Here is a 9,013-nt window from a genome sequence, read left to right as displayed (position 1 = left end):
TATATTATCATGGTACTGTGACTTGAACTTGAGTCTCAGAGTCAACGATTAGGGAGCGTATATGCAATAGGACGCGTAACTGGCTGTGCTGGTTGAGGTGTACCCTGTTAGACTTAGGTAGTCATGACCACTCAGGTGCGTTTTGCATGTTACCTTCTACTCATGTTGAGACCCGTATCATAGTCCAGTGAGAGTCCATAGTGTGGGGATATATATATATATATATATATATATATATACATGGATTATATAGTTATTGTTGAGTTGGTTAGAGTGTATATACGTATCGAGTCTCTGCTTAGATTTTAGTAGGATAGAACTTGTTCGTGGGCCTGACCCACTCCTATTTTTCAGGTGTACGTCAGTTCTAGTCTTGAGCTTGTTCGTGCTGAGCAGAGGCGACCACTCATTCTTCCGACGACGTAAGAGCACTATTCATATGGTTTTCTTTTAGTTTTTCAGTTCAGTTTGGTTTTCTTTTTAGGGGTCCACAGGATGGATTCCCGAGTTGTACCCTTGGAGGTTTTGGAGTTGGATTATTATTATATGGGATTTTGAGTATTTAATAGTAAAGGATTTTATATTTTAGTTTCTTTCAGCTCATTATATTATGTTTTTATTCACTTTGCATTCCGTGTTCATTTTAACATATTAATTGTTCGATATTTTCCTTAGGTTTGGGCCTGGGCCTGATCAACCCGTGTCTCGAATCTAAGGGGTATCACACGACGATAGAAACCGGCATGTCCAAGGAAGGAACGGATTTGACGGACCGAGTTTGGAGGAGGGAGGTTAGAGATTAACTCAACTTTGGCTTTGTCAATCTCAATCCCCCTTTTTGAAATGACATGTCCTAAAACAATGCCTTCTTGGACCATAAAGTGACTTTTCTCCCAACTTAGAATGAGATTTGTTTCCTTGCACCTTTGAAGTACAAGCGATAGACTGAGGAGACACGAGTCAAATGAGGATCCAAAGTTGGAAAAATCATCTATGAATACCTCTAAGAATTTTTCAACCATGTCCAAAAATATGGACATCATGCATCTTTGGAACGTGGCCAGTGCATTGCATAGACTAAAAGGCATGCGTCTATTAGCAATGGTTCCAAAGGGGTATGTGAATGTGGTTTTCTCTTGATCTTGCAGATCAATAAAAGCTTTTGCTGGTTAACCTCTCTAGGATTTGATCAATGAATGGGAGTGGAAAATGATCCTTCTTAGTGGTAGAGTTAAGTTTCCGGTAGTCAATGCACATACGCCACCTGTTGGTGGTTCGTTGTGGCACGATCTCACCCGCGGAATTTTCAACGACGATGAGGCCAGACTTCTTGGGGACAACTTGAGTGGGACTCACCCACTTGCTATTAGAAATGGGCTAGATCATTCCCTCATCTAGTAGCTTGATCACTTCTTTCATGACTACTTCCTTCATGTTGGGCTACAATCGGCGCTGCACCTCTCTAGAAGGTTTAGCGTCCTCCTCCATATGGATGCGATGCATACAAATAGAAGGGTCGATTCCTTTCAAATCAGCCACCGCCTAGACAAAAGCTTCTCTGTGCTCTTGAAGCACTGCTAAAAGGCTATTTTCTTGGTCTTGTAAAAGGTTCGATGCAATGATGACCGGAAGAGTTTGATTGACACCAAGAAACACATACTTGAGGTGGGCCGGGAGCGGCTTTAACTCAAGTTATGGTGGAGATTTCAAGGAAGCAATCGGAGGAGTAGTAAAGAGTTGAGGAAGTGGTTCTTTTGGCATCTTCCAAGGAGAAAAATCCATGATAGCACCTATGTCGAGCAACGAATGTACTTCTTGGATAGCTTGATCAATATCAAAGTTCGAGAGGTCAAAATGAGACATAAAAGATTCTTTAACCACTTCATCGACCATATCAATAAGGAAACAATCATCTTCTTTGGAAGGATGTTTAGTGGCATGGAAAATGTGGAGTTTGACTTGCATATTTCCAAAGGCGATGTCCATAACCCACGTTCGGCAATTAAATGAAGCGTTAGCTGTAGCTAAAAATGGCCTACCAAGGATCACAGGAATATGATTCTTTGGGTCATGGACCGGTTCCCTGTCAAGAACCAAAAAATCTACCGGGAAGTAGAATTTGTCCACTTTGATAATGACATCCTCAAGAATGCCTCGTGGGTGCTTGACCGATCTATCGGCAAGCTGCAAGACCACGGATGTTGGTTTTGAATCCCCCAACCCAAGCTGTAAGTTAACTGAATATGGAATTAAATTTATACTAGCTCTAAATCAAGGAGGGCCCTTTCTATCTTGTTGTCGCCAATGACACACGAGATAGTTGGGACGCCCGGATCCTAATACTTTGGAGGCGCACTGTGTTGAATGATTGCACTCACATTTTCAGTTAATCTCACCTTCTTTGGCAAATGATTTTTGGAAGTGCACTTTTGAGTGCACAAATCCTTGAGAAATTTTGCATAAGGTGGGATTTGCTTTATAGCATCCAAGAGAGGCAAGTTGATCTTTACTTGCTTAAAAACTTCCCACATGTCTTGAATTTTGCAATTCTTGTTCCCAAAATGTGTTGACTCTTGGAGACGTTGAGGAAACAGAGCCTTAGTCTCGTAAGAGGTCTCCACATTTGGGCTGACAAAGTTGGAATTTTCAGCATTAGACTTTGGATTTTCCGGAGTGAACTTTGGATTAGAAGAAAGAAGATTTGGATTTTTGGGAGGATGAACTTTGTCATTGTTACTTCCATCCACCTTGTTGTCCACAACTCGACCACTCCTAAGGGTGGTGATTGCTTGAACTTGTTCATGAGTTGGCCCACTCGGAGGAGGGGTTTCGTCAATCACATGAATCCCTCTAGGATTCTCAAATGGTTGAGCGGGAAGCTTCCCCTTATCTCTTTGAAGAAGTTGGTTCATTGAAGTGGCTTTTTGCCTTACTTGATTCTCAAGTTTAACAATAGACTGAGTGTGAGAATGAACCATTTGGAAAGTGGGCTATAATGATGTCAATAGTTGGTTATTAGATTCCATCATTTGCTTGTTTAGAGATTCCATCATTTGCTTATTTACAGCTAAAATCTCATCAGTTGGGCACGCAGGAGGTTGATTAGAGACATTTAGATTCTACGGAGGATGGTAGCTTGACGAGGCCTGAAATGGCCTATTTTGAAATTGAGAAGAGGGCTGATTTTGATGCCCTTAATTTTGAAATTGTGAATTTTGTGGGGCTTGTTGCCTCCATGAGAAATTCTGAAGATCTCTCCATCCCGGATTGTAAGTATTAGAATATGGATTATTTCTGGGCCTTGAGAACATTGCATTTTCTTGCTCTTGATTGGAATTAGGAAATTGTTCCGGTGTGGGAGAATCTTCTGAGAGATAGAAAGGACTAGTGCATGATGCACACACCGCACTAGCTGAATTTTAAGACAAGGAAGGAGATAGATGTGGTGCCATCAATTGATAGAATTTATGAGCTATGACATCCACTTGAGATGATTCTTCCCTCATTGTCTTCGGTTGACAAGGGTTGGTGTTCTTGGCATTGGTTGAGGTTGGAGCCCTACGAGAATTGTGCTGCAATGAATTCTTACTCAAATTCTCTAGGAAGGCCCATGCCTCATCCGCACTTCTAGACATGAACATCCCTCCACAAGATGAGTCAACCATGAATCTATGGGTATCAGTTAAACCAGTATAGAAGGCTTGCACCAATTGCCATTTTGGAATTAGAAGGTGCGGGCATTTCCTAAGGAGGTCTTGTAGTCTTTCCCAAGTCTTACAGAGTTGTTCTTTATCGCTTTGTTGAAAGCTAAGAATAGAACACCTCATTAGATTGGTCTTACTCACTGGATAATATTTGTTTAAAAATTCTTGTTGCAATTGAGCCTATGTAGTGATGGAATTTGCAGCAAGGGAGTTCAACCAATATTTTGCCCTATCTTTTAAGGAGAATGGGAAGAGATGCAAATGGAGAGCATCGTCAGGGAAGCCTCTCAGCTTGATGGTAGAACATATTTCGAGAAATTCATCAAGGTGCTTATAGGGGTCCTCATTTTCAAAGCCATGAAAAGATGAAAACATTTGGATGGTGCTAGATTTGATCTCATATTGGGCTACCTCGATGTTTGGCATCAGTATGTAAGGGGGAGAGGCATAAGTTGTAGGGATGAAATGGTCCCTAAGAGTCATGGGAACCACATTTGGAATTTTGGCCCTATCATTATTAATACCCTCATTTTCGAAATTTCCTACATTTTTAGCCATTGTATTAAATTCAAGTTCAACTCCTCTTATGTTAGCAGATTCCCTAAGGTTTCTTCTAGGAGTCCTTTCAAGTGAATTTATGTCAACTGGCAAGTTAAGAGTTAGTAAGGAAAATGATCTACGGCTAAACATCAACAACTCACAACATAATCAAAACCACAATGCATCACCATAACCTCCACATACGATGTTCCTCTTCTCCTCAATTATCAAGACAGAAATGTAAATGGCCATGACAAGGACCGATGCTTACAATTGAAAAGAATAATAAATAGCCTCGACAAGGGCTTCACAACTTAACTAAATCTAATCTAAATACATGCAAGATATTCATAACTTTGAAACTAGAGCTTCGAAAACTTGCCTGAAGTCATTTAGACTTACAAATTTGCTAGCTTCCCTCAGCAAGCCTTGAATACCTAGAATCTCACAAACACTTAAAATGTCACAATGATCAAAACCACGCAAGAAAATATTCACAAGACACAATATTAACAATCAAACCAAAGGTAATCTTAAAACGTTTGTTGTAAAACTGTTTCCAGTCCTCGGCAACGGCGCCAAAAATTGATCGGTATGACAATTTTACATCAACCTTTGCAATAGCACAAATCATTGTAAAATAGTCGGGCAAGTCAAATCACTGGGACTGCTAGTTTACGGCAACTAAGATATCTAGAATCACTTTTAGAATGATGAAAGGGTATATAGAGGTTTGTTGGTCTGTCACTAAACTTAGGAATTTAAAATGCATAAAACAATAAGTTGCAAGAACTTTAGTGAAAAGAAATTCAGAAATAGAAGACTAGGGAAATGAATCCACTCCAACCCTTTACACATGCTAAAAAAAGACTAAATTTGGGGAAAACAATATATATATAATGGTCAAGAATTATATAGCAACCTATGGTTGCCATATAATTATCAAGAAGTTCATTAATTCAAAAACAAGAATGATCCATCAAAAGTTCGTATAAATTGAACTACCTAAACTAGGGTGTAGCATTAAGTATACTCTCTTAAGAAAAAGATCATCAAGCCCTTAATCAAATGATAAAGCACATGAAGTTAGGAATCAAACATAAACCATCAAAGGGATTACCTAAGCAATGGACTATCAAGGCTCTCTATCAACATGCCATTAAAACCATTCCACAACCTTATTTTCATTGTCACTATGAAAATACAAGCAATTTGGTTAATAAAAGATGTCATCTAAGACAAGACAATTAACTCAAAATAACCATTTATAGACATTAGAATCCATTACAACAAGTGAGAAGCTCTAGGTCATGGAAAGACTAAAATTATACATTATTATCCCCAAAATAGAAATTAATCTAGAACATGCTTACAGGGGAGGGCTTCATCACCTCCCTAGATGAAGGTTTAGTTACCTATGGATGCACTAGAGGAAGGAGGAAGCTTTAAGACTTCTTCCATTTTTTAGCTCAGCCTTTCAAGCCACACAAAAACCTCTCTTCAATATTTCTCTCTCTAGAAATCTTGCAAAAATATATGATATCCTTTTACAATGTAACTACCCTCTAATATATATCTTTAGCCATCCATCTACCCCCAAATATGTGGTCCTCTAACTCTAAGACCATTTAGAGCAATCCCCTAAATTAAGGGATAACATTTGTGAAGAAAGGTGAAGACCATGCCTGCTTGTCTGCTATCTGGTGGGCGCCCGCGGGTTCTCAGGAATCGAAGGAGCTTTTTAGACAAAATGGCGGGCACCCGCAATGGCGCGGCGGGCGCCTGCGGAGGCTCGGCGGGCGCCTACGGAGGCTCGGCGGGGGTTCGCGAAACCTATAGAGCCCCGTGAAGGAAGGCATGCTACTGGGATGTTTGGCGAGCGCCCGCGGTGGTGCGGCCGGAGCCCGTGGAGGCCTGTTGCTCATGGCATGCAGTCTTCTCCTTGGCCACTTTGAATTGGCCTGACGATACGATCATCATTTAGAGTACGATACTGCAAGACTTATACACATGATGGCTTAAGAAACTTAACTTAAAACAGTCCCCAGCAACGGATTACTTTAATTCTTCAAAAGATTGTCAAAACCGTTCCTTTAGCTACATTCAGGGGAACTGACCTGAAAATAAACGAAAACAAACAAATAAAGCTAAACTATGCATTATTATCAACTAATGGACTTAACTAATGCAAATAAGAGCGCTTGAATATGCAATATTCGGCGCTTATCAATGCATTCATTACTAATGCATTAAGGAGGCGAGTGTAAAGTGTAGTGTGGCAATATGATTTCCAAAATTTACTGTGAAAGGTTTGCGAAAACCGGGCAACATTGAGTTGTGATGTATCTGGGGTGTCGATTCAACCTAGAAGTATAGCAGGGAGATTGCCTCATATATGGTTAAGTTACCTAAGCCCCAAATGGTGCTAGGGAGTTACCTTAGGCCAGGGATAGTTAGTCAATCTTCCTTCGTGGTTGTGCGGAGTCACCTCTAGCCGAGTTGTTTTGACGATTTTGGTATGAGTTGAGTTATGTGTGTTGGGATTGACATTTGTGAGTGTGTTCATGGCATATGGCAGCCATATGAGGCATTGTATCTTTTTTTCATTGTATTATTTTTGTGGTAATACCATTACTTGCCTTTCCATAGCATGACCCCTCTTCCAGCTCAACTTTCTGTATGTGTTTACTCACTCAACTCTAAGAGTTGTGTGTTAGGCATTCCCTAATAAGAAAGTATGCTCACCTAATTATTTAACATTTTCAGGAAATGAAATGGAAGTAAGGGAGAATCCAACCCCATATGGTGGGTGATGGTGGCCTAGTTTGTGATTTCATCTTATTATTCTAGTATGTTTAATTATTGTTGAAATTGAAATGTTCTATGTAGCCAAATATGTCAATGTGGTGTAATAATGTTCAACTTTGGTGGCTTCCATGTATTTTGATATGCAAAAGATAATGTAACTCACATTAGAGTGTTTCCTCTAGGACTTGGTAATGTAAATGGTCATAAATGAGACCATGTTAGCCAACCTCATAATGTATACGTAATGTCTAGGATTTTTTTTTCTTGATTTTTTGGTTTTTATTTTATTTATTTTTTGTGTCTCATTTTACGTGCCACGTGGGTCTCGGGGATTTGTTTAGGGAATTTCTACAAAGTTGAGATTCTTAGAAATGCATTGTGATAATTTTCGCTAATTTTTGAATGATTGGAGTCAGTTTTGAGTTTTCAGGGCGGGACTGGATTTCCATGCTCGAGAATTTTTTTTCGATTTCCCTTTCCACTAGTATATTATTTTGGCATGTTAAAAGTGTATATAAGACATTATTTATGTGTGTGGAGATATTTATATGCTATGGTGGTACATGTGATTATGCATTGAGGATAATTTAATAACTTTGGATAAAAAAGTAGGGACCACCATTAGAACACATGGATTGTTTGGGGCGACAGGATGAGAGTTCACTTTGTAAACATCATTTTCTCCCTCCTTCAAGCATTTCCTCTCTCTACAATATAGCTTTCTCTCTTTAAACTACATTTTCTCTCTATATACACATGCCTACAAAGCTTCAATCTCATTTTTGAGGGTCTTAGAGTTAAAGTTAAGCTTAGAGCAAGAAGTAAAAGTTGTTCTACTTGGCAAGGGCTTCCATTTAACTTCAATTTTGCTATGGTGAGTACTAAATGTATAGTTTCTGGTTTAACCACGGGGCTGAATGTTTCAAAAAACTCTATGCCTGGCTGTTGGTGAAATCCTTTGGCCACAACTTATGCTTTGTAATGATTGATTATGCCATCGGCATTTAGTTTGATTCTATTGTTTCCAACCACATTCATGTAAGGTTTATAGGGAACCAATGTCCAAGTACCATAGTTTTGCAGTGTAATAAACTCATGATCCATTACTTCACATCACTCCAGCTGTTTAGAAGCCTCACTGGAACATGTGGGTTCAATTGGCTCAAGTAAGTTGAACAATCTACTAGGTAAAGGATGTTTGGAAGCAAAACATGTGGATTTTTTCATTCTAATTTCATTTTTTGAGCGAGTTACCATTGAGTAGGTATTGGTGATGGTTAAAGTTGTGGGGGGGATTTGATTGAGATATACCTGGTGAAGGAGGGATTGGTTGTTAAATGGTTGAAGATGAGTTGGGTAGTCAATGGAGAGTGGTTTCCATAGGTTCTAAAGATGTGGTTGTGACATGACTTTGGGTTTGATTTTCTGAGGGTGGAGAATCAATATTGATGATTAAAGTAGCTGGGTTTGAAAAATAGGAGCTGATTGAGAAGATGAGGTAGTATTAGAGTGGTTATATTGGGTCACTTTGGTTGGTAACCAATTAGAAATAGGCCCAAAAACATGCAAATCATCTTTGTGAGTGGGACTGTTGAAAGTGGTCTGACTGTTGGTAGTTTAGAATTGATGGGAATGCATGTTCATCAAACACATATGATACGATAGGGACAGCGGTAGCCCTTATAATTAAGGATGTAACCAAAAAAAAAAAAAAAAAAAAACACTGGATAAAACAAAAAACTCTAATTTTTTGCAAGTACACGGTTGAAGCCTAGGGTAACAAGCACATCCAAAAACACGAAGGAACGTGTAATTGGTTGGTTTATGAAAAAGAGCTTCTTATGGTGAGACATTAGATAATATTTTTCTGGGCGTATGATTAATAAGCAAAATGGCAACATTAAAAGCCTTAAGCCAATTAGAGCTAGGCATGTAGGAATAAGCTAAAAGTTTAAGACCAA

This window comes from Cornus florida, unplaced genomic scaffold, assembly GCF_030987335.1.
Source record: "Cornus florida cultivar Cherokee Brave unplaced genomic scaffold, ASM3098733v1 CherokeeBrave_3.0.0_Hap2_Chr01, whole genome shotgun sequence".
NCBI classification, from domain to species: Eukaryota; Viridiplantae; Streptophyta; class Magnoliopsida; order Cornales; family Cornaceae; genus Cornus; species Cornus florida.
This window is presented reverse-complemented; position numbering follows the sequence as displayed.